Source organism: Lepisosteus oculatus, chromosome 23 (genome assembly GCF_040954835.1).
Source record: "Lepisosteus oculatus isolate fLepOcu1 chromosome 23, fLepOcu1.hap2, whole genome shotgun sequence".
NCBI lineage: Eukaryota > Metazoa > Chordata > Actinopteri > Semionotiformes > Lepisosteidae > Lepisosteus > Lepisosteus oculatus.
In genome coordinates, this window is record NC_090718.1 from 13706116 (window position 1) to 13719325 (window position 13210).

General features: G+C 39.7%; 1 protein-coding gene across 1 annotated transcript in view; it reads right to left on the reverse strand.

Annotated features, from left to right (window-relative positions):
- LOC102691515 (CXADR-like membrane protein) overlaps positions 1-13210 on the reverse strand; it is a 111229-nt gene that overhangs the window by 96413 nt on the left and 1606 nt on the right. The gene's annotated exons all lie outside the window — the stretch shown is intronic.

The following is a 13210-nucleotide window of genomic DNA, read 5'->3' on the forward strand; positions in this document are numbered from 1 at the left end:
ATAAGCATGAGGTTTCTATCCTTGCATTCCATCATCACTGTAAGTCTCTTATTTTTCTCTTTTCTTTAAACAATGATAATAACTAATCAAATGTGCGGATGATAATGTAGGTACTGAACATTAATATAACTAATTGGGCTTACAAGTGTCTGCCTTCTCGCGCTGTGTGAAGTGCAGAACTGGAAGTACCTTGTAAATAGTTATGTGAAATGGAGGTTTCTAACCAAAGTTCTTGGGAAAGCTAGTCTCGACGGTCTAAACACAGGCCTGTAAAGGATTATTCCCCCAAGCTTAAATTAGCATGGAGGGGCCAGGCAGTGAGCTACTCGAATCCAGCCAGTTAAAGACAAAATAACAATCGCAGTCGCATAGTCGGAGTACAGTATGACTTGGCCTTCCGAAAAGTGTTTTCAAAACCCAAGAATCTGAAATGATTTAATGTCTGGCGAGTTGTTATATAAAGCAATGAGCTCTGACAGTTGTGGAAATGCGAGTTGAGTGACTACAATAGGAAGTGGTAGCCAAAGTGTATGAAATTTGTCCGTTTCGCTGAGACCTTCTCAGGCATTTCACACAACTGCCAACACTAATATATTTATTAAAACACTGAGCTCATGTTTTTGTTATGTGCGTTGAAAGGCAAAAAAAAAAATTTAATTCTCCACATCATATCTGTAGAATCTGACATGCAAGAACAATGCATTGGGTAAAATGCTAAATTTATCAAAGGGGGAAGTGCATTTGCACTAAATATAGAAGCTTGATTTCTTTCTCAGTCCTGCACCAGAGCTAACCTCGCTTCATGCTCACAAGAGTTGACAGCTGTTCAAAGGTAGTGCCAAGAAAATAAATGGACGTCAATTTCTTCAGGTTCATGCTGCTCACTTCAGTAGGTGTAATTGCAGTTGGCGAGTAGTTTTCTTCAGAACGACCCTTGGGGGTCAGCAAAGAGTGTTGCTTTGTGTAATACAGCAGGCAGGCAGTTTAGATACAGAAAGCATATTGCTCACTGCAATTACAACAACATTATCCGTGAGGAGAGTCACGTCTTCAGTCCTGAAAACAATTTAGACTGCTACAGTAAATGAGAGGTGGTTATCCAGATACTTCTCGTGTAGTCAGGGAACAAAGTAATTGGATAGTGTTGATAAGACCTATCAAGGGCCTGTAAAACACCATAGGGAAAAATGACAGTACCACTAGACTGAAACCCCAGTTCTGTTACTGACCGCAACTATTTTGAAGGCAACTGGACTTTTCAGAGACACGATCACCTGGCACAGGCAGATGTGCAAAGCTTTTCACATCACGCATATTTCCAGACCTGCTCTCAAAAGTCTTTTACTCCAAAGTAAAACCTGTATGGGATTTTCCATCTCTACATAAAATCCATAAATTCATTATCTCAAATTTTAAAGCAATGGGAGAACACAAACAAAAACACATGGCTTTCTACCACATTCTCTGAATCATTTACCCCTTGCTGCCATAAAAGCTCTCAACATCTAACAATATTTATTGAAAAAACTTTGCTTTGGATAAAATTGTCTCAGACATGGAGATCACTGCCTTGTTCCATAATGTAGTTACTCACAAATATGATATTGAGCTTACAAGTGCCAAATTACTTTGCTTTTAATATTGAAGATGAGAGTGAAATTTAGCACTGAGGCAGGAACATTAATGACTGAAAACTATCAAGGTAAGATTATAAAACTGCCTAAGAACTGAGATGATCTCAGCTGATTCTAAAATGTTGCTTATATACCAGTGTAAATGTTCAGTTCATATTCAAAACCTCCGAATGTCATTGCATCTCTGTGGCTGTGCCAGAGCTGAGAAGATTTAACATAACTCCTTAACTATTTTCCTTTAGTTCAATGTATGGCTGCCTGATAATTTCTTCTCAACATCAAATACAGATAATCATGTTGGCTGCTGACTGAAACGACAAAAGTGTAAATCAAAACTGATGAGAGTGTATCCAGCCATGAGCTTTTATTTGTTCGTTCTTGCAGCTCAAGTGCATGCTTGTGCTCCCTCGTTATACTTAGACACTTAATCACTTGCATGTTGTCTAGAAAGAAAAAAAATGTATTCCATAATCTCACACATGTGGGTTGTACACTGAATTAGCTCCAGTTAATTTGAAAAGTAAGATAGGACTTTTTATAAGTCACACAGGCACACATGGAAAGGGCTTGAATCTTAATTGCAAGAAGTTTAGTATGAGTAGGTTAAATTGGAGGTTATCAAGGGAGTTTCCATCAGTTGCTACAGACAACTATACAGCGTATCACTCACTTTCCTGTTGTACAGTACATACATAAAAATATACACTCTGATGTATTTCTAAAGCTCATTCGGGCTCCCTGAGACCACCTAACACAAAGCTTGCCAAAGCACACAGACCAATGGGAGAAGAAATGTTGTTTCCTTCATTGCAGAAATGCAACACCTAAAACATTTTTAAATATGCTCGCTAGAGCAAATCCAACCTTTGATTCATAAACAAGACAGATATGGGATAATTTGCATGTGGGTTAATAGCAGACCAGCATCAGTCTGTGATCTCAGATAGTTCTGCCACTACAATAATTTATGCTAGAGTTCTCTAGCAGCCAGTCACAGGTACCAGCTCCAAAGAGCTGCTCTGTGTTCTCCATTGATGTTCGTCAGCGCATTGGTGTATATGTCGCCAGAGGGGACTCTTTTACCACTCCTACCCTTTGTGAACACCAGACACTCAACATAAAAATAATATTTCATGATACCAAATCTCATCACTGACCCAAATTCATTTTGACACTCCACCAATAAATGGTTTCAGAATTTGATACATTTTGATTTTTGGGTGCATTATTACAAGTGGCTACTGTTGCAGACATAACAGTTATTTTAGGATACGTTCTAGTTTCCTCTCTAACAGATTGGGCACATTAAATATGCAGCCTGTGTGCTTTACCATGTCTGAGTTTATAGTAAGAGATATTTGAACACCATGTCTTTCTGCTTTGGCTAAAACTAAATAAGCTTACAGCATTAATTGTAATGTTATTGTTCAAATAAAACCGCATTAAAACAGCATTTAGTTTAATTTAAAAATATGTCAAGTTAGAGCTGCCATTTAATTTATTCACGCTGAAAATAAAGAGTGCCAGTTAAAACATCAAGAGAAACACACATGATTTAGTGCCTCATTTTCTCTTTGAATTCTGCTACACTGTTAACAAAACCTTTTTTTCGTCATTATAGCACTCTTCTCTAATAAGCGTTATTAATTAAAGTGCAATTTCACATGAACAAATGCTACAATTATTCAACACACAAGCTCTTAATCAACCTGTAATGTATTAAACATGAATTCCATTCATAGAGAGAGATATCATAAATTACTATATTGAGTGTGACGGTAATGTACTTGAACTGTAGTTTGTCATAGTATGGATATATGACGGAATCCTTAGCTTTTAACTTCAATAACTGTACCCCAGAATACACTATATCTTTTATACTGCAACATATTTTTAATATTACCCTGAGGAACAGCAGCATGATTCTGAAATAATACTGTTCAGCCTGACGGAGAAAGTGAGGAAAAAAGAATAAAAATAAATCTCCATTCTCACAGGACCAAAATGCATATTTGAAGGTTAGTTCTTTTTGCTTTAAGCCACTGTAAGGTTTGTACTCATTTCAATTATTCCATAAAGGCTCAGGCACCAATTAATTCACACAGTGAGCGTTGCCAACAAGATTGAGGATTCTTTGACCTTCTTGTGCACTCTGCAAATGGTAGGCTATACAAATTGCTTCCTCATGCAATTACATGGCTAAATGCCTCCTCCCTCATGCAATTGCATGCCTAAATTCTGGATGTTTAGAATTATTCTGTTTTTTAAATTTGTCCTTTACATCTTCAAAAATATTCCCAAAAAGTCCTCTGCAGAAATCCGAATGTGCCCCATGTCCCCGGAGTCAGCAAACATTTAAAAGGGATTCAAGAAATGGAAGGGTGAAAATCTGATGAGTGTGAAGAAGGCACTAATGCCTCACTCCTTAAAAGTAGGATATGTAAAATTGGCTCATCTGATTCAATCAACTACAGTGTGAGCTTCTTTCCGGGCTCTTGAGTACTTAATTTAATTTAAGTAATTAAACAACTTTTGTGACAAAGGCACTGAGAGGGAACTGATTTGAAAACTAATAAATTCTGATTCTCTTCTTTGCGTGCCAAGGCAGATTTTGAGTACAGGGCGCCTTCTCCATCTACTGAATAAAAGGTGGCTAATGACCTCACTCCATCCTGTGCAGCCTGTAGACTGGATAAGGGAGTTATCTACAGTGTGTGTGCGCACACACATACACATGCTAAACTGTGCGATAGCGCCCCCTGTGGCTGCTCGAACACTAACAAGAGTTGTGTGTTTTCCAGTTGGCACTGGAGACTGCAGGTGCAGCCATGGTGTAGAAAGGTGAAAGGGCTGTCTATCATGACCGCATGTCTCCGAAGAAGAACGTCTGCAGACGGTCGTGTGACGAGACGTGGTGATTGAAACGGGTGATCTTAACTCGAAAATGGAAAGGAGAGACGTGTTTCAGTCAATAAAAAATGCAAGGAAGGGCAGCCAATGCCAAAAAAGCAGCCAATGACAAAGACTGTTGTTTCAGGTCACATCACAGCTCTTTCTTCACTGTTCTTTTCTAGGGCAGACTGTGCATCTCCCTAGATGAGATATGTGTCGCACTTACATGCACGGTCACCAAAAGTGTCGGCAACAGGCTTCTCTGCTTTTCTCCGCTCGTCCATCGATCTGTCATGAATTAAAGGTACTGAGACTATTAGGTTTCCTTTTGCGGAGGGAGCGGAGGAAGGGAAAGGATGAATCAGTGCCTCGGTGGTTCATTCCCACGGGGAACGCTGAACCTTTCTACAGCCCCAGCCAAGCGCCAAGAATATGTGTGGTTCAATAACCTGGTTTACAGAGCACTGCCTCTGAGGAGCTGTGGTGCCGTGTCTCCTGAAGTCCATTTCCCGACACTGCGCTGGCTGGGAAGGCCACTGACCCCCGACTGAGGTCACGTTCTATTTCTGCTGCAGGTGAATCAATCCGAGTCCCCTTATGCCATGCCTGAACGGGTAAACCTTCTGCAACTCTGCCAATCATGCTGAAAAGTCACAAGAACTGCTAGAGTGTGCAGCTATGAGGAATCAAAGAGCTGGCTCATGGACTTTCTTGCTGGTCCTCTTGTAAAGTTTTGTCCAAATTAAATAGTTTAAAAAAATGCGTTGCAATGTTTTTCTGCTTTTCTTTTTGTCGATAAAGTAATCCTAAGGATTTTGAAGGGAGATTCATCTTACACTACGTATGCTAAATTTTAATCAAGGTAATGAAAGTTTTTTTCCTCCCCAAGGGTAATAAATTTAACTACTCCTCCAGTGGTATACTGTACAGTATATATCATCACTGCTTCAGATTTTTGCATACTGCATCTTTTTGACTGTGGAGGAGAGGAGTAAACACTTTTGATGATATTTATCTACAAACACACAGAGTAAGAGACAAAGAGACGGGGATGGGAAGTTTGGACACTCTCTATGTATCCAAAATAGCCAGGCATGTGTCTTCTCAGGACTTTGCCATTCCCCCTGTACTGATCATCACTGAGTCTCCAAACCTACCAGTCTCACCTTCAGAGTTGCCACCACGTTGGCACTGAGACAAGAAATGTAGGTCAATTGGCACAAGAATGAAACTATTTTGAAAGAACTATTTTTGATTGACAATTTTTGTGCCAAGACAGGAAGGGACACAGAATCTTTTTACCCCTGTTCACCCCCGGCAACCCTAAAATCTTACAACTCCCCCAAACAAAACAGATAGATCTGCACATATGTTGAGACATTGCCAACATGCCAACACGCCAACATTGTTGACAAACCTCCACAAGACACCTGAGCTCTGAAGAATTAAGGATTCAGCAGTACTACACTTAATCCCTTGAAAGTAATCTCTATTAATTTAGTCTCTATTAATATAGTTATTCAAAAGCAAGCTCACCCAAGAGTGCACTGAGTGTAAAAAGAGGTAGGACTTGGAAAGGGGTGATGTTTATATAAGGACAGGGCACAAAATTGGCATTAAGCATGCAGCCATGATGCATGTCCATCCTGGGGTGGAGAGGAATGGAATAATTATTCTGTCATATGACAAAATGTTTTGTCCATTTAATTACATCATATCGTCATATTGCCGTATGGAATATAAAAAATGAATGATTGAACTGAATGTGAAAGTAAATAAATTATGATAGCAACATGTTAGTATGTCTGAGAGCTTCATGAAAGACATCCCACCCTCAATTAAGGACAAGGATGCAGCAGGAGGATGAAGAGGAGAAAAAGGAAGTCAGAAACGCAGCGTTACATCACAACTGGGTTGAAATGACACTATTTAATATTTGTGTCCTGAAACTCTACAGGAACAAAGTTAACATAAGTGTATCTGAGCCCATTCCTCCCATTATCAGCGTTTTGTGTTTTTTCTTCCTTGAGCCAAAATCTTATAAAGCCATGAACCTCCTGACGACAGCTTATTTTATTTCCACATATACTGTAGCCTGTTTCAGAGGGCGCTGTCATTACCTCTGTCAACTGGAGCGTGTCTTCCCAGGGTGGAAATTCTGGCAGAAAATCTGGTGGATAGTGGTGACATTCATGCATCCTGGGTTCTCACACCTGAAGAAGGACCCAAGGTTGAAACGTTGTATTTTCTTTCTTCTTTTTTTCAGCATGGAATAAACCTATAACTTGTTCCTTTGCAGCTGACGCAGCTACGCACCCAAACTACTTATTTTATTTAATTTGACAACTTTTTCAATTCAAACTGTGATATATCTATATATATAAATCATCCTTAAACTTTATACCCTGGTTCTGTTGATCTTAACACATTCATAAGCGCAGACTTTGAGAAAGCATTTGTGTGACTGTACAGGGTGCTAACATCTAGCTGGGCTGGCCTGTACTAGCAGCTGCAGCATGAAAACCGTGTCCCATATAGAAGCGTAGACATTGTAGACAAACAGACAAACAGACAAGGCCACATGGAGTGGCCATACAACCCAGAATGCATGAATGTCACCACTATCCACCAGATTTTCTACCAGATTTTCCACCCTGGGAAGACACGCTCCAGTTGACAGAGGTAATGACAGCGTCCTCTGAAACAGGCTACTGTGTTTGTGGAAATGCGCTCTCCACAGTCTCTTTTGTGTGTGTACCAGGTTATTGCTTTAGGGTGCACATTTATCATGGCATAGTTGGCTGAACAGGCCAGCTAGCATTTATAAGCCCACTGTATATGTACAGCAGCAGTACCTTGACAAGACCGAGAAAAAAAGTTTTAATGTCATGCAATGCCCCCTGGTGGTGGCTGAATGTTTTTTTTCCTTAAAATAATTCTGAGAATGGTCCTGAAAGTTTCAGAAGAAACCTTGTATAGAATATGTGAAAGTACGCAGAAGTGCATTCAAAATTGAGAAAAGCCGGCACTTCATTATCCAGAGGATTGTGGGAGCATGAAACAAGCTGCCCAGCTTATAACCTGACTTCCTGCAAGAAATAACCGGATAAGATTTTTGGATCAAGCTATTAAAAACCCAAAGGAGCTACATCGAAAAGTCATAATTATTCTTATGTTTGTTATTATTCTTATGTTCCAGAGTGCATCCTCCAAAATACAGTGTTTTTAGTTTGACTGACAAAGCCATAAACACAATGTCAGTGTCACTACCAGCTGTGCACCAGCCATCTTCTCTCTCGCTATAGGGAAACAAAAGAGAAAAATGAGATGCTGGGTAAAGGTAATAATTAAACATAGAGGCGGTGAAAGAAAACCAGGCATAATTCTGGCTAAAAACATAGCTCTTTCGCTTCAAGGCTTTCAAATCTTTTCAAACATTTTTATTTGTTCTTCTCTGCCTTAAAGTGCATTCAGGGATATCCTCTCATTCGGCATGTACTTTTCTAAATAGTTCCAGTGCTCGCTGGCACAGACCCTATTACTCAGGAGACCTGAGTTGTTCATCACCTGGAGAGCTGGGAGAAGCTGTTACTCTCATCCAGTTAACCTGATAATTGATTCCAATGCGTCATTAAGAGCTGAACTGGAAGTGGCCAGCTGGACACCCCTTTCCTAATTTCGGGTTTTCTCTTTGGCAGTCCTTGCATCAGATGAGAGCATGGGACGCGCCCTGAAGAAAACAAGATGCAGGCAACACATTTTGTGTTACAGGCTCTCCCTCTAGTGGAGAAAACTGATATTCTTTATTGTAGTCATTAAAAATACTTTTAGGATAGTAGTTCGGGTGGGTAGCTGCGTCAGCATGCGTAGGCTGCAAAGGAACAAGTAATAGGTTTATTCCATGCTGAAAAAAAGAAGAAAGAGAACACAACGTTTCGGCCGTGGAGCCTTCTTCAGCATGGAATAAACCTATTACTAGTACTTTTAGGATACTCTAGTTTCCTTTTTTGTTGAGGCCAGCCGGTCTGCAGTTGGAACTTTCTGTGCAGGCTGCGTCTTTAGAAAATAAAGCTGGATATGCACAGCTCTGTAGTAAAATTAAAGCCCATATTAGACCACCTGTGCCCTTCGCTCAAATGGCATGTTCAGTCTTAACATGTCTCATTTTACAACACGTGTCTTGAAAACTATATAGTATTGAGAGACTTCAAACAAAATGCAGTTCCTTCGTTTTTGCCCCTGAATTTATGCTACCGACCCAATTCTGCAACCTGCAAACCGATATGCTCCCAGGCTTCAGGATAAATATGATTGAACACATATTTTAGGTTTCATGTTCCTCAGGGCAGTAGAAAGCTATTATTTCATGACTTGGTATTCTTAAAAGAACAAAAGAGTGCAAATAATTTAAAATTTGTAGAAGTCTACAACAAAAGGACAATATGGACAGGAATGATCACAATGAACACTACACCCACTTACACTGAGGGTAAGTTGCCCATCTAATTAATATCATCCCAAATGGGCGTTTTGCCCACTGGGAAAGCTGGGTGCACAGGGTGTCACAGATGGAAAAACATACAGTACCATAACAACTTTAACACAAAGCATGACCATATTTCTATTTATGCACATCTATATTGTTTCTAGAAACGCTTTCAATATAAAATAAATAATTTAAAAAAATACTACTAATATTTAAAAATATTTAAAAAGTTTTCTTGAATTCATGTTATCCTCAGTGCTGCTGGAAAATTTTCAAGAGCCGGGCATGAAACCTATAGTATCCCATGATCAGTCTGACCATCATGCCCACACTGGATGTTATATTATTAGAAATTCACTGACGTAAAAAAAATGAGGTTCAAGACAGTTTGGAGGAGATGACAGCACTTTTTGAAAACCAAAAGTAGAAAAAAAAACATTATTGATGTAACAACTACGCTTTTACTGGAAAGCTCCCATGAAACAAGAAAACTGCATATACTGTATAAACCTTAAAATACATACTGTAGTTCTCAAATACAGCTGCTTCTAATTTTCATTTGAATTTGGTTATAAGTAGCAATAGATAGAAATCTAAGGGTAGTGAATGCTTATTAATGGAATGGTGATTAATAATTTGAGCTTCTGGATAATAAATGAGAATGTTAAACGATAGGGCTATCAGAAACCATAAACAAAGCAGGAGTATGAATGAGCAAATTTTGCCGATAAGCCATATGGATGATTAACTGCTGTGTAAGTGGCTATCTCCTCAAGCCCCTTGCATTTTAGGGAAGCTAAGTGCTGGTCACAGTATGATGAGAATTACTCTGTGACCCAAAATTAAATGACTACTCATTGTCTGATGGTGTCACTAATTATAGCAGAGCTGAAAAACCAAGAGGAGAGGTTAACAGCTTGCTATTTTTAAGGACGTTGCTGAGATTAAAACCTCATTATTTTCTGGAAAAAAAAAGAAGAGAAATGTCCCTGAAATGGAACACTTGGTGGAGCTTGTGGAAATCGAATGTCCATCCATTTCCAGAGAGCCGGTTATTGCAGATGAGGGTCACAGCAATGCAGGGCCTTTCCTTGAAACACACTGCACTCTGGGGTGGAGCACCAGTCCATCACAGGACACACACACAAAGGAACAGTTTAGAGACACTCCTTAACCCAGCCAGAACCTCTCTGGGAGGTGGGAAGAAACTGGAGCGCCCTCTGAAGGCTGCCACAGACGACAAAAAACAACAAAAGCCTGCATCTATTACGCAATGCTTCATGCACACCTAAGGCTTATCAGTGCAGAATCGAACCCAGGACCCAAGAGGTGTGAGGAAGCGGCTCTGTCCACCACTTCCTTGTATCAGAATGTACCATGAATAAAAAACATCACATTATCCTCAAACCTAAATGCAAACTTACAGTTTGTGAGCTGAAACTCCTTTGAGGTAGCTAGTGCTTATTGGGAGTACAAGTGTACTTAATTGTCACTAATAACCCTTGAATTTTGAACAGGAAATTAATATCATGCACAAAGTAATTGTGCTCAAGGTTCCATGCGAATTATACTCTGGAAGAGCACATGGAATCAGGGTAACAGTTCTTTTTCACATGATAAAGAACCAAGAACCTGTCAGCAGTGCATTAAATGCTCCAGCCAGGAATTATCAACAACTTGACTAAATCGTTTTTATGAAAGAACCTTATTCTTCTGTTAATTACATTTTTAACCAAGCAGATCACAGGCTATAATAATCTATAATAAAGTGTTAATTGCGCATCACACTAAGTGCTCTGCAAGGTCCCCTAATTGCTTCACTTACAGAATGGCCTTGCAAGTTATAGTACATCTGGTGTGCACTGAATGTGTGTGTTATGGCTTGATCAAAGCCTTAAGCATCTCCTGTGCTTGAAGGGGCTTCCACACTCTGCTGAAGTGCTGAAGGGCACATTATAAAGATCATTTTTCTGTTTGCATTTATTAATTTTTTAAGTCAATGTGTGGTAAATGTGTATGGATTGTCATCACCAGAGCTGAATTAACAGCCAGAAGTCTGTTATTAATCTGCATTTACAAGACATACTATATCACATGGTAAAATATTGCAGACTTACACTGCATACGGATGTACTTTGCTAACTCCATGATAAAGATCAACTGAATGGTAAACGAACATTTGTTCACAGCACAAATAATTTTTCTTTGTACTTTTTAGATATACTGAAATGATAAAATGGCCTTGGCAGTGATTATCATAGAATTTAAGAATCCAGTGTAATATTTACATGCACTGAGTTAACTTACAACTCAGACTGCAGTAAATACAAATACCCTGTGCAAATCTTACACAGTATTAATGTCATTGCACACAGTACTTCACTTGAAGGGATATGGCATTCAAGGCACTGAGAACCACCCATAACATTTTCTGTGTGAAATTACCAAACTGAACTGTGCATGCAGCAAAACCGCCGCACAATGAGATTAAACTCGTGACTAATTCTGAGCTGCAAACATAACGTTCAGCAAAAGGAAGCTACTGACACCAGATTAAAAAAAATGCTGATTGGCTTTACAGTAAGTGATGACTGTAGCATTCCACGGCTCTGCCTAGAGCCAATCAACTGGATTGAAACAGACGCTGAGAAGAATTTTAAATTAATGGAAAATGAATTGCTGTGGTGCAAGAATCTGTCTAGAGAAAGTCCGCAGCCTTGAAACCCCCCCAAAACCTCACCAAAACTTAACATCACATGGCTCATGTTCCTCTGATGGTCAGTACAAGTATTGCTGTACTGTATGCATACAGTAGACGGTATATCACATTAGCAATACTTTGCAGTGGCTTGGAAAAAATTTGCAGACCCTTTTAAAGTCCTCAAATGTTGCTAGACTACAATGATACGTACACATCCTTTTTTTTGCTCAAACAAAAAAGATAAAATTCGTTATTTGTCAGCAGATATCTTAAAGCAACTAAAAAACTGAAATAGGCAGCTTGCACGAATATTCAGATCCCACGTGTTCATATTTGGCAGTAGCCACCTTTTCCCACAATAACAGCTTTAGGTCTTCTGAGGTAGGTGTTTATCAGCTTTGAACACTGTTTAGGAGAGAGGTTTACCAGTCCCTCCTGGCAGATTTGCTCCGGCTCATTCATATTTATTGGAAAGTGCTTGTGGACCTCAATTTTCACATCGTTCCACGGATTCTCAATAGTGTTGAGGTCTGGACTTTGACTGGGCCACCCAGGGACATTCACTCTTTTATTCTTGTGCCAGTCCCATTTTGCTTTGACTCAGCAGTCCTGTTGAAAGGTCAATATTTCCCCAAGCTTCTTTTTTGGCACACTGAAATAGTTCCCCTGCAATATCTCCCTACACTTCGCTCCATCCATTTTTCCCTCAGTTATCACAAAATGCCTGCTGATGAAAATCATCCCCACCATATCTCCACCATGATCCTGCTGCCATCATACTTTACTGTATGGATAGTGTTTCCAGGGGCATGGGCAGTATTAGGCTTGTGACACACATACTGTAGCTCTTTGAATTTTGGACAGAAAGCTCTATCGTGATCTCATCTCGTCACAAACCCTTTTAGCAAACCTTAGCTGGATCATTCTTGTGCTGTCAGGCAAACTCCAGATGGGCTTTGAGATGTGTTCGAGATGGTGGTTTTTCAGTAATGGCTTCTTTCTTGCACCTTCACATTTAGGCCAGTGTTATGCAGACCTCTTGGTACAGTATAGTTGAAAGATGCACCTTTACTCCACTCTCAGCCCTTGAACTCTGTAGATCATTCAAAGTAATCATTGGCCTCTCAGTGGCTACCCTCACAAGTCTCCTTCTTGTCCGGATGCTGAGTTCTGAGGAACAGCCATCACTAGGCATTGTGATGCAGATTCCACTTCTTGATTATTGAGCTGACACTGCTCACTGGGATATCCAAACACTTTGATATTTTTTTCTACCCTCTTCCTAATCTATACATTTTTAATCCCTTTATGTCTAACTTTACTTAGAATGCTGTTTAGTCTTCATTTTCATACCTTTCCTCTCCCTGACCAAAGATCCCACAGATCCCTAAACACACTTGGGATTATGTCCAGGAAATGTGACAGTTACTTCAGTGGTGCACAGGAACGGCAATTACAGTATATCTTCGTGACGGCCATTTCTTTCACCTGTGTAAA